Raw genomic sequence first — 22,572 nt, forward strand, 5'->3', positions numbered from 1 at the left:
GATACTTTCTTTTTCACTTGTAACATTTGTCTTCCTAGCATTAGAATGTTGACTAGGGTGACATATTGCACATAGTGCATATCAATGTGTGATAATTGTCTCTCAGTGTATTGCCCTAGAATCCCAGAATAACTTGCTGAGTGAAACCTTGGTTTGAGAATCTGAATCAAGACCATTTCACTCTCAACCATCTCATCAAAAATTAGTTTGGATTTCCCCAAATAATGTAATACAATACAATACAAAAAAAGAGAATGCTTTCTTATCTTGTTTTAAATTGAGTTCAGATACTCAGCCTCTACATGAAGTCAGATGTGGTAGTGTGCATCTGTATTCCCAGCATTCCAGTGGTGAGATGGAGGTGTAGACAGGAGAATCCCAAGAAGCTCAAATGCTAACTAACGTGGTGTGTGCACTCATGAATAATGAAAGACTCAGTCTCAAAACAAAGGTGAGGCCCACACCCAAGGTTCATCTCTACCCTTAGCACCTGCCCTAGCATACAGGAGCCTGTGCTTACATCCCAGTGTGCACGTGCCACTTAAATAAGTGTGGGTGGAGCCTGTGACAAGGGAAATGAGAAATCAGTACAAATTGAGAGACGGGTTCATTCAAGCTGTGGGTGCTAAGGCGCACATCTCCCCTGACTTTCACCGACCGCAAGCTCCAGCCCAGAGTGGCAGCCTCTCTGGGATGTTCAGTGGTCCCCCTTTCCCATCCAGCTCTATTACAGAGTTCTGCACACACCCTGGGTCCTTGATGGCTATTTTTCACTGGCTCTAATAACCCACACCTGCAAGCTTAATTGATGCTTATAAAATCCCTCAGGATTTCAGAATGAGAAGAGCTCAATGCTCAAACAGGAGATCACAACTACTGTGATTGTGCCTTTCTTTTTCACCCAACACAGTCCTCGGTCACAGGGTATTGGTGACCTGCAGGCTCTGAGGTGCATTAACATCTGCTGGTGCATAGGAGGACCTTTTGAGGCTGTGTAAATGATCCTGGGAGCACCTCACTTCAATTTCGGTACAGTATATTATCTTAACACATTAAAAAATTATCAGTGGTGAATTCTGCTTAATTTAAATTGACTTCTTTGTAGGGGGAAAGGCAATTAAAGTTAAGATTATTTAAAAGGACTCCTAGGTGCAGGAAATTATTTCAGTGGAAAAATAAAATAGCACCTTGCCACGTAATGAGATTCTTGTTTTCTCTGACTGGGGAAACACATTCTCCCTGTAGGTTCTTCTCGACGAAGCTTTTCCCACCAGGTTGGCGGTGAGCTTGTGACAAAGGGAAACAGTTTTGAACTAACTGCTTGAAAATAATCACAAAGGCTCTTCACTTTGCTTATAAATCAACACAGGACTCAAATTGATAACTTAATAACAAATGGAGGTCATTTTTTTAATAGAGATGAAAAAACCTCTGACATAAGAACTTTACCTTACATAAGGAGATGTAGGTGACCAACGAATAGACCCAGCTTGTCTAGAAGTGCCCAGTTTTAACACTCAAAGTCCCTTATTTCCCAGAATTTCTTATTCTAGGCCAATGGAGAGGGTACAATTTTCACCTTAGAAATATGGTGACCCCTTACAGTTCAGGGTGTGAGCCTAGAGGAGCAGAAGGGGTTAGACCTTGCTTTTCTAAGCTTTCCCATACTCTGCACTTGAAAATACTGAAGTATAGAACTTTGACTTAAAAAGTTCAAACTCTCACTATTTTATCATAGTAGCTTAATAGTGTATGGTCAGAGGAGAAGTGGGGGCCAGGAAGTGCCTGCACAAATCAGCACTGGAGGAAAAGTTGAGTGGTGTGTAAAGGTGTTCATGCCGATAGCAGAGAGCCTTCCGTACCCCAGAGGACTGCTTCCTCCCACTGTCCTCCTGGTTTGGTTTTTCCTTGTTCTTCAGCACATCAGATAACTTCCTTTCCAGTCATTGCTTATTTTCAGCTTTAATTAATAAGATTTTATGTTCTCTCTCTCTCTCTATTTAAGGTTTTCGCCAATTAAGCCAGAATTTAACTTTCATTTTTTTTTCTTATTTTTTTTCTTAAGGTAGAAAACACAGTATTATTTATTTGTTTTAGGATAAGTTTGCAAGATAAAAATTTAGCATGATGAGTAGAATTTGAACATCAGATAAAGAACAATTAGCTCATACAAGCAGGTTTTTTAAAATTATTACTTACTCAAGATTTAATTTTAACTAGTGATTCTATGTTCTTATTTCTTAAATCTAGAAATCCTTATTTTTAAATGTAGGGTTCCCTCTGCAGCTCCTTACCTCAAATTATAGGTGGTATAGGGAGCGGATCAAGAAATGGAGCTGAACCAGGCTGGGTTTGTTATTGGAGCTTGTGGGTTATTTTCCCTGGTCTCAGTTTTCTCCTTTGCAATATGATCATATAGGGGCAAGTGTCCTTTCCACTGATATCCAGCTCAGTAATCCATAAATTAGATGTGTCTTGTTTGTGAATGTCCTTGACATAACCAAAGATACATCATGAGCCAGAGTTGGGAACTGTTGATCTGAGCTGACTCTCATGAAAGTGCAGGCAGAGCGGTTAGGCCAGTTTCCACCAGGGAGGTTTCTGAGAGGCTAAGAGTACAGGTCACATTTTATGGCTGTTTTGGAATTTGGCAGCAAGAGAGTCTGCACTAGACTTAAGAGGTCAAGAGTATTTCCCATCGAGTCTGTGTGCAGAGGAAAGACAAACAGAGTATCCTGTAGCACTGTGAGCCATGGGGTATGCTGGATACAACATGGTGACTGCCAGAACTATGTGCCAGGGCTCCAGATCCCAACAGAGATGACTCATCTAGCAAGACTGGCTTTGCGAGCTCCACATTTTAATGGGTAAGCAATTTCCACACATGAGCCGAATACACTGTTTTGTGTTTTTAGCTGGGAGTTGATTCCATGGGAAAAGCTTTGAATTTTGTCAGCTTGGGTTGCAAATCCTTGGTTCATCCCCACGCTGGGTGTGACCTTCAGCAATCTGCTTCGTTAGAAGGGATGCTGTAAGTTAATGAGTACTTACCATGGTCTAGAGAGACATGTTTCTTCTGATCCTACCAACAAACTGTCACATTTCTGAGTCATCACTGTATCGATTATGGTTATAATAATTCTTGTCATATAATCTTGTGTTTTGTTGTTTTAAATAAGGAAGCTAATGTTAAGAAGGGATAAAGTCTGGCCAAGGTCTCATGGCATGTAGCATAGAAGACTTAAAATCAAGTCAATATGATCACAAATGTATGATCTTTCTACTCATTGCTGCAGACCTATACATTTTCTCTTTCCTTTCAGGCCTTTCCATCTCTAAACATTTATCTTTCCAAGAGTGTGAATCCCTCAGTTACCGTATAAAGAAGACAGCGTAGAACCTGGCACATTTTATCATAAAATTGTTACTTCCTGCATTCTACACTTGGCAGTGATTAAAGTGAAAAGAGAAATCAGTAGGCTCCTGAAACTCGGGCATGTGTGGACACAGCTGCCTTCAAGGGTGGCTAGATTCAGCGTGTATAAAACAACCTGTGGCCCTTTGCACTGCTTCCCATGATCGGGTCCATCTCAGGGTGTGTGATATTTGTTCTCATCTCTGAGCACTTTGATGTGGCCATAGACCCTATCTCACAACTGCAACCCGTTCAATTACAGGAGAAAAGAAGAAGCCTTCCATCTTAGTTAGGATTCTATTGCTATGATGAAACACCATGATCAAAAAGCAAGTTGGCGAAGAAAGGATTGAATCATCTTATTCTTCCAGATTGCTGTTCATCACTAAGGAAGTCAGGACAGGAACTCACTCAGGGCAGGAATCTGGAGTTGATTGCAGAGGTCATGCAGGGGTGTTGCTTATTGGCTTGCTCAGCCTGCCTTTTTGTAGAACCTAGAACTATCAGCCCAGGGATGATACCACCTTCAGTGAGCTGGACCCTCCTCCATTGATAACTAGTTGAGAAAATGCCTTACAGCTGGATCTCATGGAAGCATTTCCTCAACTGAGTCTCCTTTCTCTCTGATGCCTTTAGCTTATATCAAGTTGACATATAAAACCAGCTACTACACCTTTTTTTTTCCTCCAGAAACGAGCCAACTTCTTCCACTGGTCAATTCAAAGCTAGGACAAGGAGATTTAGGCATACCTTTAGAGGAGAATTGGGTCACTTCCATGCAAACCATGTTGGCTGGATGTTAAGAGATGGGTTACCCAGAGGAGTTATAGAACCATTGTTTAAAACAAAGCAGGCAGAGACGAATACCTGGTGTCTGCAGTGAGCTATATTCTCTGTACTTCAGAAGCAGATTTCAAGCTCTCCGAATAGCCTTAAGTATAGAATTACACAGAACATCAAAGTCTAAAGTATGTTTCGGAATCAGACCCCCAAGAATGAAATCCCAGCTCCTGTTACTTGTTAGCATGTGATCTTAAGCAAGAGCCTTAATCTCTCTGTTTAGTATTCCTATTTTACAAAACAGATAAAAATAACACTTTACAGGGTTGTTGTGGACAGAAACAGAGTTAATATTCTTAAAGAATTTCAAACAATGGCTTATAGTAAGCTTACATATGGATATATATATCATATATATATGGGGGGGTGGGTGTGTTGTTTTCTATGATTAGGTTAACAATTGAAAACAAAGAAAATATGAACAGAGCTGCAAATATGTTTTTCTGTTTCTATACTAAGAACAACTAGTTCATTTTCTGTTGCAGTGAGTGACAAGATGACACTTAGCATAAGTCCTTTTCATATTAATCAGGATAGATTAGGATCCACTGCAATAAACAAGCAATCTCCACACCCTGGTGTGTTCATACAGTAAACTATCACATCTAATTAACACCACATGGCCACAGAAGGTCACCTAGTGACTCTAAGCTACATGGTTATTTTAACGTTGAGATACTAAATGTCAGAAAAGTCAGAATCTAGGGCACTGTTTTGTTTTGTTTTGTTTTGTTTTGTTTTGTTTTTGTGGCAGAGAGCAAGATAAGACAGTAGAGATTTACAGAGTGTTTTTATTACATTAATTATAAATAATAGTTGATTTCATTCTGAAATTTTTATACACGTACATAATTATTTCAGTCATATTTACATACTCCATTACCCTCTCTGCTCTTTCCTGTTCCAGCTGTCCAATTTCCCTTCTCACTAGCGCCCAATACCCCCTCCCCTTCCACTTTCAAATCTGTTTTTCAAAGACCCAATGAATTCCATTAGTGTTGCTTGCTTACAGGAGTGAAGGTTGTACATTCTTAAAGCTCCTTCCCTCATGTAACACACATCACTCCTTATCATTCCATTGGGTAAAACAACTTCTGCAGCTTCCTACAGCGAGAACATCAGTTCATGGCCAACGTGGAAAATGAAAGAAAACTCTGTGGACATTCCTAACCATCAGAGTATTATTCATTGATATTGATACAATGAAGCTCCATGCCTTCAATAGGCCTTTTGATGTATTTAATTCTGTGGCTTTTCCACTGTATCTACTCCTTATCTTTATTCAAAATTGAACTGCATTGACTTATTAAGTTTGGGATTATTTCGGATTTGTTTCTTATTAAGGAAGGTGAATGAGAGCAGGAAACAAAAAAGATTGATGCTATGAAAAAAGACTTGTTAATAGAAAGATGTCAATTACTTTATCTTTCATAAGAATAAATTATAATACTCTTATAAAAGGTTAAATGAGATACCATGTCCAAATTTTTAAGTTTTGTTTCTAGTGCACAGTTAATGCATGGGTGGAGCCCCATCCTCAAGGAACACATGTGTAGAACAGGAAGTCCTCACTGAGACAAAGGGTAGGAGCTTTGGATTCATCGAAGGTGGGAGGGCGTGGCTGCCTTCAGCCATAGACCATAACTAACAAAGCTTTCCTAGTTTTGACCACCTTGGAAATGTGATTCCATCTTGGAGAAAATTGTAGCATGACTGCTGACAGGCAAGAAGGAAGACAGATGTGTATGTGACATAGTACAAAGTGCTAACACTCAGCGCCTGAAGCAGATAGGTTTTTGTTTTGTTTGCTATAAGTTGTTCATCTGGGAATGTATCTATGAGATACATTTCTGTTATGGTGAAAATGATTACAAGGGTTTTTAAAAACAGAGTAGATCAGAAGCAACTTCAGGCTTCCAATTAAGGGGCCTCTGCAAGGTGTCAGAAGGGACAGAAGGGCCAAAGAGCAGATGGAAGAACCCATTTACAACTTCCAGTTCTGTGTGATATACACAGAGCTTTGGGAAAGCCACTGGATAGTTAGCATTGTAAAGCTTGACACAGGAGAGACCTCAGCAAGAGGCAGAAGACATGCCTGAATTCTTAATCCTTATGAGATAGGAAAAACATTTAGAAACATGTAGAATAGACTACAAAGAATATATTTCTAATCAGTTCAAACCTAATCAGTTCTAATAACCTCATTAGTCTTGTCTCCTCTTTTTCTTTCTCCAGAGAAAGTGGTGGTATAAAAGCTACCATTGATCTGTAAGGCGGGTGTTCATGAAGGATGCACAACATCCTACCAAGTTGAAGCTTTTACTAAGGGTCCTTCACACTTAGTGTCTTCCAATATGCTTTAAATGCATCTATGTCGACAATGAACTATTCATTTTCATTGGTAAGCAGCATCTCACTGTATGAATGAACAGACATACAATAATTCACATCTCTATATGAATATATAGTTTGCAGTTGTAGATTATTATACTTGTCATGGATAACCTTCATCCTTGGTTTTTCTTTTCCTTCTCACTTTAAATACTCTTTCAAAAAGATTAAACATTAAGTCCCATGTTTTCTAGAAGATTTTCCATGTGTATTAAGAAAAGTTATTTGAAATTTCTGGATTGGTAGCAATTTTTATTGTTTACTAATTACTTTTTTTTTAATCTAAAGAGGTGATCATTTCAATGTTCTCTCACTTTGCTGCCTTAGTGGATTCTTAGGGTCATAAGGCAGATGTTACATGTTGAATAATAATAACTCGTTGCTCTTGCAGATGAAATCCTGATTTCACCTGGGGCAGCACTGACAAGAGGTAAATGATTACACACCTTTATTTTTTTCACCTTTCCCTTCAGCTAGAAGTCCAGTAGAGTCAATGGCTTGTAAATGAACTGTTGTAAAGACGGTGGTCGGAAGCTGGGGGAACACATAGCAGGTAAAACCCTTCGCTTCTAACTGCTTCCTTGAGCTTGGGATCCAGGTTGGAGCAGGCAGCAGCTTTACATGAGAAAAAGGCTTAAAAAAAATCACTCCTAGCCACACATGGTAGTGCACACCTGTAATCTTGGCCTTTGGGAGGCTGAGATGGGAGCATTGTGAGTTTGAAACCAGCTTGTACTGTAACAGATCATCCCAGAGGAACTGGGGAATCACTACTGATGATAAATCAGTAAGCGAGGACAGCAAATGGGCCTCCAAGTTTCTTGTCTGAACAACATGAACAACTATTTAAGCCATTGTGAACAACTTTACTTTGCTTAAACATGAACACATGCCTAATAGAGTTTCAATGATTAATCTATGTGTCCTTGAGTGGGCCTTACTCCTCCACCATGCATTGAAAATACAGGATTCCGTGTACTCATCTGGCATTAAGGGTTTTGTGTCTGTATTCATTGGTGAGAGAGAGCTCTAGTCTTCTCATTAAATGAAACATTTAATGAGAATATTTCCTCTTTCCTTCTAATCTTCAGAACAGTTCATAGAAGTGAATTCCAACAAGTCAATAGCAAAGGCATTTTTGGTGAATAAAAGTCTCATTGTTGGCTTAGTTTTCTAAACAGTTTTGTGTGTATACATGTGTTTCTATACACACACAAACAAAATGCTACTATATAATCTGCCTTATTTTCTTTACATACATTCAAAGTATATTTGGGAGGCGGTCAGGAACAGGGTGAATACATCTATCTCTATTGTTAGACAGAATGAAGGTAGGGACTGGTTTTCTGAGTTTTCTCCAGAATTATGGTATGACTCAGTAGTACCAATGGTTGTCTGTAATCTCAGTGTATATGGGAGTGAGAGGAATGGGAGTTGGAGACAGGAGAATCTTTGGACACTCACAGACCAGCTTGCCTGACATATATGAAGCAGTAAGAACTGGATAGAACTGGATAGAACACAAGGACCAACATTCAATGTTGTCCTCTGACTTCCACATGCATGCCCACAGTCATGTAAGGACACATGATATGCACACACATTATACACGTATTTTTTACACATATATATCACATACATACATCATGCACAAGCATGCAGATGGATCAAGAAGTCACCAATTTTTTTGTTCCTGAAAGTTTATTTAGTCCAATGATAATATCAGTATACCAACTTCCTTTGCAAAACACATGTTCTAAATAATTACTATATAGTTTCAAACGCTCCTAGAAGATGCCGTGCATAATATTCCTGCCCATTCTTTTACTTTCTCTTTCCAGAAGAAAATTCATTCTATGTCAAATGAGCCATTACTTGTATTGTAATGCTAAATTCCATACCTGACGGTCTAGGCCCACCAGTGACTTCTCGTGTTTACAAGCTTTTGTGTAAACCTTGTTCCTTGATTTATAACTATTAGTTAAATAAATTTGGCTACAGCCAATTACTGAAGGGATTAGAGCTGCATGAGGTTGGAGTGATCTGGTTGGAGGGGGAGAGACAGGGGAAGAAGGAAAAAGAACAAGAAGAGAGGAGGAAACTGACCTAAAGGGGTATGGACGATGAGCACGTGGCCAGGAGAAACACAAGTATCTGGGGTACACCGCTGGGGAAGTAGCCAGACCAGCAGTTAAAAGAGTAGATTAGGGATTGCCCCCCCAGTAATTATCAAAGCCAAATGAAATAACCATAGTCTGAGTCTCATTTATTATTAAGCTAGTTAGGGATAAGTTTAAATTGGTTGTTCTATATTTTGGTGCACCTGAAGTTGTACATAGTACCAAACTATCTGAGACAAGCTGCCGGGTAGATAGACAAACAAACGCAGTTTTGAGGCTACACTGCTTGGGACCAGCAAAACTACAGCACCTGGGAGGAAACTCAGGCTGCCATTCTCCCAAAAGCTTCAATCTGCTCTGGAAAGCCAGCTCTCTGCTTGGTGGAACGCACAGCTTGAGGCCCCTGGAGAAGAACAGCAACCTAGTCTGGGTCCACTGAGTCCCAAGCCCGCTGTCTGGTGAAAGGTGCTGGCCCAACCAAGCATGGCAGGGAATGTGGGCCAGAGACTACTGGCAGCTGTCCGGGGATGAAGGCCTAAAGCCACGCAGTAGCTGGGCAAGTTGGAGAGACCTGGTCAGGGCTGGCAAAAGGCTGAAAAAGGAGCCCTGAGCTATCTGAACAGCTGAAGCCAGGCTAACGAAGCACAAAGTAGGAATTAAATGCCCCAAAAGTCTAAACTGGTAAGTATTGAGTTTAAAGAACAATGAGAGAAAAAGAAGCTAAGTGTAAAAATTACAGAGACATATTTGATTTAAATGTCATAAAGTCCATAGGGATAAATTTTGAAATTGTAAAAATATTCTCTACTTGGTGTGGAAGGAAACACAATGACACAACACTTCTGGATCCCTTATGATCTTGCCTCACTTATCAGCATACAAGTGGCTTTTTTTTTCTCAATGATTACAGTTTTTTTATGTCATCTTTGGAAGAAATCAAAATAAGTCAGACTTAGAGAAAGAAGAGACTGAGAAACTAGATACTAAATTAGAGGCAATAAAACAGAGGTTAGAAGAATCTTTAAATCGAAATAGGAAACCTTCAGAAGAATCCAATCTGGAACTTACAAAAACATCAAAGGATGTAGTTCCAGACAGGAAGATTCCACTGGGGCTGGAGAAATTAAAATGGCAGCCCATAGAGACGCAATATGTTGAATTAAGAATCTGGATTCTGCTTATTGATGCTAAGTTAAAGCAATGCCATACAATGGATTTTATGTTTCATTTTATAGAGTTTGGAGAAGTGAAATACGTGCACAGATTGATACATAGTACAATTGATAGTTGTTCCGAATTCCAACGGACATCTGCCTGGAGTCCGATTCTGAGATTGCACATTTATTAGAGATGATGGCTATCTTGGAGATGCCTTTGCAAGATTAAAACTGACAATGCTCAGACATACATGTCCATTAAAATACAATGATTTTATGAACATGATGGCATGAAGCCTATTCTGGATATAGCTTACAGGTCAAGCATTATAAAAAGACTTAACAGCACTTTGAAGGGAATGCTCATAGAACAGGAGGGAGGCATGATATCTCCCAAGGATGGTTTAAAATATGCCTTTTTTGAAGTTAAAATTTTTAAAAGTCAATGAGAAAAATAGCACAACTGCTAAGGTGTACTGGATTTTAGAAAAGACTGCTGAATTAGATCAGCCTATACAAGTCCTATTTCTAAAATGAAGAATGTAAATGTTATGTTGGGGAGGAGAGTCTACATTTGTTCTAACAGGAAAAGAAAAGCTATATTTTCCATCCAAATAATTGAAAATAAGACCCCCTGAAGATCTTGGCTACAGACAAAAAGAGGGAGGTTAGCAAGATCAACAAGACAGAACCAAAGTTCAGGAGGGCACCCCTGACAGGACTCACTGTCAAAGTTCAGGAGGGCACCCTGACAGGACTCACTGTCAAAGTTCAGGAGGGCACCCTGACAGGACTCACTGTCAAAGTTCAGGAGGGCACCCTGTCAGGACTCACTGTCAAAGTTCAGGAGGGCACCCCTGACAGGACTCACTGTCAAAGTTCAGGAGGGCACCCTGACAGGACTTACTGTCAAAGTTCAGGAGGGCACCCCTGACAGGACTCACTGTCAAAGTTCAGGAGGGCACCCTGACAGGACTCACTGTCAAAGTTCAGGAGGGCACCCTGTCAGGACTCACTGTCAAAGTTCAGGAGGGCACCCCTGACAGGACTCACTGACAGGACTCACTGTCAAAGTTCAGGAGGGCACCCTGACAGGACTTACTGTCAAAGTTCAGGAGGGCACCCCTGACAGGACTCACTGTCAAAGTTCAGGAGGGCACCCTGACAGGACTCACTGTCAAAGTTCAGGAGGGCACCCTGTCAGGACTCACTGTCAAAGTTCAGGAGGGCACCCCTGACAGGACTCACTGACAGGACTCACTGTCAAAGTTCAGGAGGGCACCCCTGACAGGACTCACTGTCAAAGTTCAGGAGGGCACCCTGACAGGACTCACTGTCAAAGTTCAGGAGGGCACCCTGACAGGACTCACTGTCAAAGTTCAGGAGGGCACCCCTGACAGGACTCACTGTCAGGGATGCTGAGATGCTGAGACCCAGTGTTTTGCCTCTCTGCTGGATCATACCTCAACTGCAGCAAAGCTGTTTCCTCTAAAGACATTTTCAGAACAGCTAGCTCACTTGATCCAGCCCTTCAGCCTGTACCAATCAGGTCCTCAGTTAAGCCCTGAACTTTCTCAGCACATGGAGACTGGACAACAAATGACACCAGCTAGCTTTCATTTTACTTAACCATTTTCCCAATTTCCTTTTGGGGTTGTTTAAGGCTTACTATATATATAAAGGTTGTGTGTGTGTGTGTGTGTGTGTGCCTTTTATCAGGGAACTGAATGATCAAGGTGGTATAGAAACCACAGATTGGGGTTAAAAATTTGTTTGTGTGCATGCAGGTACACATGTGTGTGAGCTAGAAGACAGCTTGGGTACAGTTTCTTTAAAGTAGTCTATCTTTTCTTTAAGGGTAGGATTTCTCACTGGCTTCATATTTGCCAAGAAAGCTCAGTTGGTTGGCCGGTGAGCCTTGGGATTTGCCTGGCTCTGCTTCCACAACACTGGAATCTCAAGCACAAGTATACTTTATAAAAGTGGGTTCTGGGGAATTGAACTCAGGTCCTTATGCTTGTTCGAAAACACTTCACTGACAGCTACCTTCCAGCCCATGTTGACAGGTTTTATGTGTGACTTTATTATTTTTTTAAGAAATATTAGTTATTTTGCTTGTTACATATGCTGCCTCTACTTTATCCATTTCATTAAAAAGTTTTATTGTGAATCCATCGTTTTTATACTTTAACTATTTTATTTTGATGGTTGAGAGTTTTATTAAGATTTGTACACTCACATTTTTAAATGATATGGGGAATATTAAAAACATAAAACATAGCACTTTACTTGAGAAGAACATCAGGAAATAAACAAATAGCACCTTGGGAAGAGGGACCAGGCACTTGAGGGAAATTTGGAACAGCCCTCTGCCTGGTTCTATAATATAAATATATTACATAAAATTATGGGCAAACTTGTTGTTAATAAACATTTTTTTTGCATGCAAGGGTGAGCACTATTATTAAAACTATCTTGAGAATGGGCATTTTAGTAAAGGAAATCATTGCTGATAGTGTGAGCTTTTTTTTTTTTTTTTTTTTTTTTTTTTTAAGGAGCTATTAGTGTGTGGTTTTGTGAATAGTACTGTGAATCCGGTGTTGAGAAGTGTCCCTAAAGAACTCATCACAGCAACAGGAAAGATTTGTGACTGCCACAATGTCAGGAGCTCCCTTACAAATCTGTCTCCAAGCTGCCCTCAGTTCAGCTGATGGATGCAGTGCCCGGTCATTTCCCATTTGAATCTTACTATTCTCAATTTCTATCCCTGTTTCTGCCTCCCTGAGCCTCCCTCAAAAAATTGAGGCCCTGGATCTAACTAAATTATAGGTGAACTGGGGAGAGCACTTGACATGGCAGCTACTTCCCCTTAGCACTTTGGATATATTCGTAGTATTCTTTGGTCTCTTGTAGAATGTATACTATAGAAAAAGTCCCAGGCAGACCATAATTCATCCTGTGTTATTGTTCTCAAATTACACATGATGAATTACTCAGAAAGTCTCTCTGAGGCTACATTTGATGAAACTATTTGCATCCAATGTACAGAATTCTAACATCTCCAGCACAGGTAGATGGCCTTTAGTTGGGAGGCAACAAAGTCTTACATCATTTAAAAAAAGAAATAGCAATGGAGCTAAAGTCTTGGTCCTTTTCAATATGTACACAAGTTATAGACACAAAGACTCTTGTTAGCTGCATGGGGACAAAGGATCTACAGACAGGAACATTATTTTGTGAGCTTCATCCATATCATCATAGGATAGATGGCAGGTTCTGAGGCTTTTCTGAACAATGCCATGGTTACTGGAGGATGTTCATAAACTCTTATCTGCTAAGAAATTTATTTATTTGACAGGCATAGGTTCTGTGATCATGCTCATAGAGACTCAACTTTGGGCTGTGACAGATTTGGGTTTATATCCCAACTCCATCACCATCACAGTTATACATATAATTTTGAGCAGAATATTATTTATTTATAATTATTTTATGGTAAAATTAGGACAGTTAGAACTCTCTCACAGATTTTTGGGACTAAAATGGTTTAAAGTCTTACTGATATTTTTAAATGAAGTTCGTGGGTTCCCAAATCCCAACCCTGCTGACCATTTATGTCAAAGCAACTTTATACTCCATATGCATATCATACAGTTAATATCAATTAGGACCATGCAACCTAGCAAGGCAGCACCTTTATCAAATGTTTTATATTTTTCCTGCTTTGCTTCTAGTTACATTCTTCTATAACTATCATATTCACATAATTTTAATGCTAAAATAAAACAATGAAGCACAGCTCTATAAATAAAACAATCATGGGGCAATATAGTTTGTGGAAGCCAGTGAATGGCATTTCCAGATGTTTCTAAATCAAAACTCTGTCTTGGGAAGTGCTTGTCAAGATCCATCTTTAGAACAGTAGAGATGTCACAGGAGTCCCACTCCTGAACCCTCGTACTCTGTGGCCAATGAAAGACTATGCCAGTCACTATAACCAACATGCATGGGGAGGAGGGCACAAAATGAGAAATCCTAGAATGTTACTCCCAATGCAGTGGGTCCACATATGCTTGGTAGACTTACATAGCACTTGCCTGGCACATGAGATGTTCAATGAACAAAGTTATCACAATTCCCTACTATGTCTTTCTCATTATTCCAGTCAAGTCTTATATTTGATTCTGAAAAAAGATAAAACCTAGATTTTTTTTCCTTAAAAAATTGTCATTTATAATTGATTTCATGTCTAAATAGCTCTTACTCAGCCTTTCTAAAGGAATTTAGATTTAGTTTGCATCTCCTCTATACAGTCCCGTTCCCATCTCTCCACAAAATGAACCTATTTGTAGAGATATATAATTGGCTTATGGCTTCAGCAGGAGCCAATATGTTATTAAGTATTCGTATTTCCAAAAGAAGATAAATTGGTATGTTAACAATGTTGTATGATATAAAAGTTGGAAGTCAAATCATTTCCTGTCTTGAATTCTTTTCGAAAGAAAAAGTCTTAAAAACTCATTAAATTTCTAACACATCCATACTTGTTGCTATATTCAAATTTCTCCCTACGTTTTCTTTAACATGATTTTCTCTTGTTTAAGTGACCTTTGTCCCAAATCTCGGAGATGGTGTATAATGAGCAGGAGACCTGTTGTCTGTGGAAACTGTGGAGACATAGCATCAGAGATTTTAATGAGAAAATAGCAAGAGAAAAAAAAATAATAGGAGAGTTCAATATTCATTTAGACTGAATTAAGGATAAATATTTACTTTAGGAGCATAGCAGGATCAAGTCTGTGGCTCCCTGGTACAGACGCTGTCCTTTAAACACGCCTCTGTCAAGTCACAGGGAATTGCGCACAGTAACTCTTTGTATTCTTCCACCTCTCCTGGGCACCAAATGGAAAACTGAAGAAGCCTTGCCTCTCCACATTAATGTACAGACTCCATTCTTCTTAAAAGAAGCAATGGGTCATGACTTCCTGTGAAGTCACCTGGTGATGATTTTGGCTGTGCGCACTGCATGGCGGCAGTGAGATTGTTGCTGCCTGGTACACACTGTCTGCCATGTCTGCCAGCAGAGCAGTCACCGGTGGCCCACTGAGTCAGCAGCATGCACCTGTGGCTATAAAGCATGTCTTCAGGATTACACTGTGCAATTCTTCTTGTGCTTAATGGTGAATCTGCAGACTCTTATAGCCTTCTAAAAGGATGCTCACAATACAGGATGCTCAGAATATAACTTGACACCGGGAGATATGGACATAAGCGTAACTGATAGGAGTGATAAACATGAAGAAATTCAGATTTGCAGGACAAAATATTCATAATCTGTGGCACATGAAATCATGGTTTAAAAAGCTCTTGATGATGTGTGCAAAAAAGTTAACATTTGTCATGTGAATATTAATACATCAAAGAGGAAACAAGCCATTCTATTGTGTTTCAGACCCAACCACGGTCTCAGCTGGATTATCCACTGAGAAGCAGGAAGCTATGTGGGGGTCGATGCTGCCAACCTGACAGTGCAATGGTGAGAAGGGAGAGTGAGCCTGGCGCTGCAATCCTGCAAGACTCTCAGTCAGATCCCAGGAGAGCAAGAGCATTCAGGGATCATACACCTCAGGATGTAAGACTGAGAATAGTATTTGGCTCCCCTCTGGATAAGCAGTTCATTAAGTATGAGAATAAGAAAATAAAGTCACACTGTGTTATGGTACACACACACACACACACACACACACACACACACACACAAGCAGGTAGCGGTACCTGGATGGCCATGCCAAGGCCTCCCCCTGAGAAATCACACCATGAGATAGACCTGGTATGAGGGTGGGGGTTATTGAGGGAAGGATGGGGAGTGAGGACCTGAAGAAGGGGTAGAGGCAGACATTCAGAAGCAGAGCCATAGGGCAGACAGGGGTGGAGGTTGGTTCAAAGAAGTACAGAAAGAAGGACAGAGAGACCGGGAATACATGAAAACACAGAGAGAGAAAAAGAGAGTGAGAAAGGGCTGAGGTAGCAAAGAATCCTTTTTATAAGGCAGCTTGTGCGCCACCACACTTGAAAGCAGGTATTGGCAGCAGGTGATGATAGAAGCATCCGCCATTGCTATACTGGGAGGAGTCTAGCGGAATCACCTGCATGCCAACATACTGACTTTTACATTTCTTTGGAATGTAAAAACAAAATTAAAGGGCCTTAACTAAATTTTACTTCTATCATTTTGTGAACATTTATCATTCACAAAATCCTTTTAAGTCCGTCACCTGGGTGGGTTGCTCTCATCACGTCCCTGGTGGGATTGCGAAAGACTATTGTTGTTCCCTCTTTATAAGTGGATTCGAAAACATGCTTCAAGGGCTGAAGTGAGTTGTTTGCAATCAGATTATCCCTGTTTAAACCGAGATGCTGACTTCCACACCCATATCCAGGGCATTTTGTCCCCAACCCCACAGCTGTTCCTTTCTTTTCCGGGCTTTTGACACAACCAACAAAACTCATCACACCCAATATCCCCACACAATCTTCACTGCAAAGGATCCATAGAGTTTCTAGCCACTCTAATGGCTGTCAGTTTGGTTTAAGTTTTACATTAACGGGATGGTGAAGACTTCTCTGCCAGGCCTGTTCTTGTCTAGAACAAGCACTTAACCAATGTCCCTGATAATTTGTGGTAGGTACACTGATCCAGCAAGATGTGCTGTCATTTTTGCACATAGAAGAGTGTCCTGAAGTCAATGTAGGACAGTTCTTTGCAGAGTGGGATAAATTTAGGCTCCCACTGTGGATTCTCTTTGGTAACATCTCCATTGCAGTCTTCATGAGCATGGAGCCAAAGTCCAGGGGCTTCTCTCAGTTTCTCTCCACTTTCCCCATCATGCTGGGAAATAGATGGCAGTTGCTCTTTTGTCCTGTTTTGTTTCATTTGTTTTACTTTAACAATGTGTTTAAATGGAAATAACCCAACAAATAGACCACTTTTCATAGCAAAAATAATAGCATTTTTTCTGCAGAGTTCATGATCCCATTAGTCAAGATGCACAAGGTTCCATGTTTTAAAAACAGAGGAACAAACACCCAGCAGAGATATAAGTACAAATGAAGGCCGAAGGACAGAGTTGTAGGAAAAGTTAAAGGCAATTTATTCCTACAGGTTTTGACTAACAAATCCCAGTTCTTATGCAAATAGAAGACAAGGTGTGTGCCCCACCCCGACCCCAACCGCAGACCTCAGACTGCTCAGCAGCCTGTCCTCTGGTGATTAGAACTGTTATGCAGTCCTGCTAGGGAAATTACAAAGAAGATTTGTCACAGAGTCTGAGGTGGTGATGTGAAAATGGAAAGAATGACAATGAACAGACCAAGAAGGGTCAGACAGCCACTGGCTCTGGGTCTAGCCCTGATCCTCCAGGGAAGCATCAGCATGAAACATTAAGGATAAAGGAGTATCCAGGTTCCTCACTTCCTGGATAAAGATACTAGAGCTAGGCAAGAGCCCTGTCCAAGGTCCCCTGGGACCCAGAAATAAATAGTGTGACCCTGTCTCAACACAGCAAAGAGCTGTAGTGGGAAACACAGACATATTAATTTCAGTAGTAGAACCTTTCTAACTCTTTGCTTTGAACTTTAGTGTTCTTACCAGTAAAATTGCAAGATTGGTATTTTCTAATTTCTATCAACTGCTAGAGACAGTGACAGGGCAAGAATTGGGCTTGAAGTTCATTGCAAGACATTCATATACAGCAATGGAAGGATGACATGGTGCATCTTGTTTGTATATGGGCAACCATGGTAGAAACATTGAGATATTGCTCAGGAAAAATGGACTACAGAGTTATTTTTGAATTCATAAACACTTTACCTTGAAACATCATTTCAAGCAGCAAACTGAAAAATAATATTACTGTCAAGCTGGGGCTACTGAAAAGTATTTTAATGTTAAAACTTAGGCATTCATATTAGTATGAGAAACTGAAAGTTATATAAATTAACAAAAAAGGGAGGTTTAGTTCAATAAACCACATTGTATCCATATGGAAATATAACTTTATTAAAGATGTGTTAAATAAACTCAATGACAATGAAAGGTGTCAAGCCAAGAAAAAGAAATAGGAACCAGGAGATGCCTTAGTTGGTCAAGTGATTGCCACACTAACACAAAAAGCTGTGCTTGCATCCCCAGCACCAGAGTATAGGGACAGCGGCTTACTTTAAAGCCAATGCTGGAGGAGGGAATGCTTAGACAGGCCTGCCAGCCCAAGTAGTCCTCAACCTCTTGCTGCTGCAAATGGACCACGTAGTAAATATGCATATGAATCAGAGTTCTTTGAGTCTGATCTAGAGAGACAGTCTGAGTATCTGTAAATTTATCAGAAATGATTCTATCATTAACTGTCAACAAATGCTCTCCCCATCTCTTACTGTCTTTGTTCACTTGGCAATCATCAATCAAATTTCTACAATATGTCATAGACGGTGCCAGATGGTTGTATTTTTTTTAAAAGACTTAGATTTGGTGTTTATTTTCCAGAAACTGTTTATCCCAAAGAGGAGAAAGACCACTTACCCAAATCATCATGGCCAAATTAATTAAAGCAGGCAATTAATAAAAGCAAGCATTTTATTTGTGAACAAGTGTTGATTCCCCCTAAGGTGGCCTTCAAGAGATCAGCATTAGACATGGAGACGGTCAAGGGGTCAGCACTGGACACGGAGAAGATACAGTTTTTATAGCTCAGGGGTAGTGGGTTTCCAAATGAGGGATTTCACGGGCAAATAGGCAGGCTTGTAGAAACTGAACATAACAAGGTGGTCATAATAAGGTGGTCAGTCATAATAACCTTTTGAAACAAAGGTAGGATTTCAAGATGGTTGTAACAACTTTAAAAACAAAGACATGGTTGCCATTTCCTGAAAGAGACAATACAGGATCATTTGTAGATAAGGGTTACATGTTGGACATAGCCCGATCCTTGAGCAATAGAGATCAATCATAAATAGGAATGAATCTAGTTTCTCTCCCTGTAAGATGGCGTTTAAGTTTAAGATACAGGGAGGATAGTTTTGTCAAAGCACAGGGGTGATATAAGCAAGCATATGGCATGAAACAGGATTCATCATTAACACCCAATGGGATGAAGGAAAGGAAGGAAGGAATGAAGGAAAGGAGGAAAGGAAGGAAAGAAGGAGGGAAGGAAGGAAGGAAGGAAGGAAGGAAGGAAGGGAGGGAGGGAGGGAGGAAAGAAATTATAAGGCAAAAATAAGAGAGACCAAAGTACAGAGGATTTGTGGAGATGAGCCGAGAAGAGGGACAGGGGTGTGTTTCACAGATAAATCATGATCCCAGAAAGTTCTCTGAGTGACTAGATGTTAGGGAAGAAAGGAAGAAAGCTCTTTAGGCAAGAAGCAGTTTTGCGACTGGTTCTGTGTCCTATTAGGTAACATTGCCTTTCAACTGTGAGAATAGAAACTAGCAAGGAATTGTAAGTATGAAGATCTTAAAATGTTTTACGTTCATATTTAAAATGAGTTGAAGCTCCAGTTACTTGAAGAAAAGTAGTTTGAATCCCACAAGCATCGTTCTGAAATGTGAAACCCAAGACTTACCTGCTCTGATCTTTCTACTTCCTTGCTCTTCACCCTCAACCCTGGCAAAAACCGTTCTGGTTGGAATTCATAACTGTCTTCCTAGCTGACATTTAATTTTTGTTTCTTCTTCAACCTATTACCCATATAAGTATCTTCTAGAATCATGAACAGAGCATGCCAATTGTCTGGTTTAAGCATCCCTCCATTGAGTGCCTTTTGATACAATCCTAAATCCTGCAAACCCAGGCAAGACGTGGGGCTTCTGATCTTCTCACTCTTCCCACTCCCCCTCTCTTTTCCTTCCCTTCTTCCATTCTTTTGTGGAAAGCAGTTCACTGTAGCTCTAGGGGAGATCTATCCTTGGTTTCTTGAGCTTCTGTAGGGTGTTCACAATTTGTGACACTATTTGAGTTGCAGATGCATCACTGTATCTCTTCATCACTGTATGTCCACATCACTGCATCTCTGCACCACTGTGTCTTTGTGTCACTGGGTCGCTGCCTCACTCTGTCTATTCTACTACATCATTGCATCTCCATACCACTGAGTCTCTGTATCACTATATCTCTGCATCACTATATCTCTGCATCACTGTGTCTCAGCATCACTTTGTCTCTGTACCACTACATCACTGTATCCCCACAAGTCTCTGCATCACTCCATCTCCACACCACTGCATCTCTGCACCACTACATTTCCACACCACTGTGTCTCTGCATCCCTTTTACACAGCTTTTGACCTGGGAATATTTGTCTGTCTTCAAATAATCTCTTCTCTCTTTCTTTTCTTTTCCTTTTTTAAAATTATTTTATATTTTTGAGATTATAATATAATTACAGTCTTTCCCCTTCCGTTTCCTCCCTCCAAACTTTCCCATACATCCCTTTTTGTTATCTTCCTAATTCATAACTTTTTTCATTAATCATTTTTACCTACAAATATTCTTAGATATAAGTCCAACTTGCTCGGCATGTATGTTACTTGTATTATGTTTTGTGGGCTGAATATTTTGTATTAGATAACAAATTGTTATGCTTGCCCCTGAGAAAGATGATTTCTCCTGCTCTCAGCATTCCTTAGTTGCCTGGAGTTGGTTGAGGTCCTGTGGGCTTTTAACATTTTTGATAGTATGTCTGTTGTTCCCTTTATTCAGCTCATGCGTAGGCAGTTGAGTTGATGAAACTTTATGGTTCTAACATTCCTAAAGACTCAACCTCACAACAAGTTCCCTGTTCCTCTGGCTCTTACAATCTTTCTTCCTTCTTTTCTGAAATGATATCTGAGCCTTAGGTGCAAAAGTTGCATTGTAGTTATATCAGTTGGAACTAGGCTCTATCATTTGATTGGTTGTGATTTCTTGTTATAGTCTCTGTTGCAAAAAGAAGTTTCCTTAATGAGAGTGAGGATCACAATTATCTCTATGTATAAGGAAATGTGTTTAGTGTATACTTAAGGATTCGCATTCTTCTACATGATAACCACCAGTTGTGCCAGCACCATTTGTTGAAAATGCTGTCTTTTTTCCACTGGATGGTTTTAGCTCCCTTGTCAAAGATCAAGTGACCATAGGTGTGTGGGTTCATCTCTGGGTCTTCAATTCTGTTCCATTAGTCTACTTGTCTGTCACTATACCAGTATCATGCAGTTTTTATCACAATTACTCTGTAGTACAGCTTTAGGTCCGGCATGGTGATTCCACCAGAGGTTCTTTTATCCTTGAGAAGAGTTTTTGCTATCCTAGGTTTTTTGTTATTCCAGATGAATCTGCTGATTGCCCTTTCTAATTCGTTGGGGTTTAGTAAAGTGACAGATGTAGGTTCCTCTTCAAGATCCACGCCTTTCCTAGCCCTAGGTGGCTGGCTAGGTTTCCAATACCAGGCATCATTGTTTTCTTGCTGAGCTGGTCAAGTCTTCTGCTCTTAAAGGGACACAGTCATTGGCCCAGATCCTTAGCGTGATTTGATTTTAAATGATGATATGATTTGGGTTATATCTATATAGTCTCTGTTTCCAAATAAGGTGGGCTCTATTCAGATACTGGCATTAGAATTTCAATGCGTTTCTTCAGGGGCAAATTGAATGTTGTCTCTTCCTACATTGTTTAAGTGTAACCAGTGCAACTAAGAGAATATGGGGGAATTCTGACATGTGATTGGTGAGTTTATGTGTCTATCTTGCCCATTTTGTAGGTTACTTGCTTAGGGAAAAAGGAAGTTATGTTGAGAAGACATTCTGACAGTCCAAAGTCGTCTGAGACCTCCTGACAACAACTCTGACCACAGCTCTGTGTTCTAGGCACCTAAAGCAAACTCATATAGACTCTTCTACCTGCCTGCATCTTGAGTGTCTGATTCTGGTTATATTGGTTCTCAGCTCTTGTTCTCAACTATCTTGAGAAGCATTGTAGTAATAATTGATGTACCAGTATCTCACTGGTGAGTTGATTTAGTATTCTTAGAATTAGTACCAGGAATAGTATAACTGGGGGTCAGGTAGTAAAGCAAATTTTAGTTTTTTGAGAAGCCTTGATACTTAGTGCTATAGTGGCTGGACTACTTCACACTCATACTACTACTGTCAAGGGCTCCCTTTAGTCTGCATCCTCACCATCACTTGTTGTTACTTGTTTTCTTAAAGAATGCAGTTCTGTCTTACACGCGTTTCGGCCGGCCAGGAAAGACGCAACAAACCGGAATCTTCTGCGGCAAAACTTTATTGCTTACATCTTCAGGAGCAAGAGTGCAAGAGTGCAAGAAAAAGAACAAGAACAAGAAAGCAAGAGAGAGCAAGAAAGCAAGAAAAAGAACAAGAACAAGAAAGCAAGAGAAAGAAAAAGAACAAGAACAAGAAAGCAAGAGAGAGAAAAAGAATGGCAAAACCCCGTCCCTTTTAAGGAGAATTATCCTCCGCCTAGGACTTATTACTCCCTGATTGGCTGCAGCCCATCGGCCCAGTTGTCATCACGGGAAAGGCAGAACACATGGCGGGAAAACTGCCCCTGCACGTGTGCAGATTATGTTTACTACTTAGAACACAGCTGTCAGCGCCATC

At 40.2% G+C, this 22,572-nt stretch overlaps 1 long non-coding RNA gene across 1 annotated transcript; it reads left to right on the forward strand.

The window, feature by feature from the left end:
• Nucleotides 1-2,708: 2,708 nt before the first annotated feature.
• Gm36544 lies at nt 2,709-22,243 on the forward strand. The gene is made up of 4 exons (XR_374854.2): nt 2,709-2,867; nt 6,491-6,656; nt 7,038-7,076; nt 22,159-22,243. It is a non-coding gene; the product is annotated as a predicted gene, 36544 (long non-coding RNA).
• The last annotated feature ends 329 nt before the right edge of the window (nt 22,244-22,572 follow it).

Source organism: Mus musculus, chromosome 2 (genome assembly GCF_000001635.26).
Source record: "Mus musculus strain C57BL/6J chromosome 2, GRCm38.p6 C57BL/6J".
NCBI classification, from domain to species: Eukaryota; Metazoa; Chordata; class Mammalia; order Rodentia; family Muridae; genus Mus; species Mus musculus.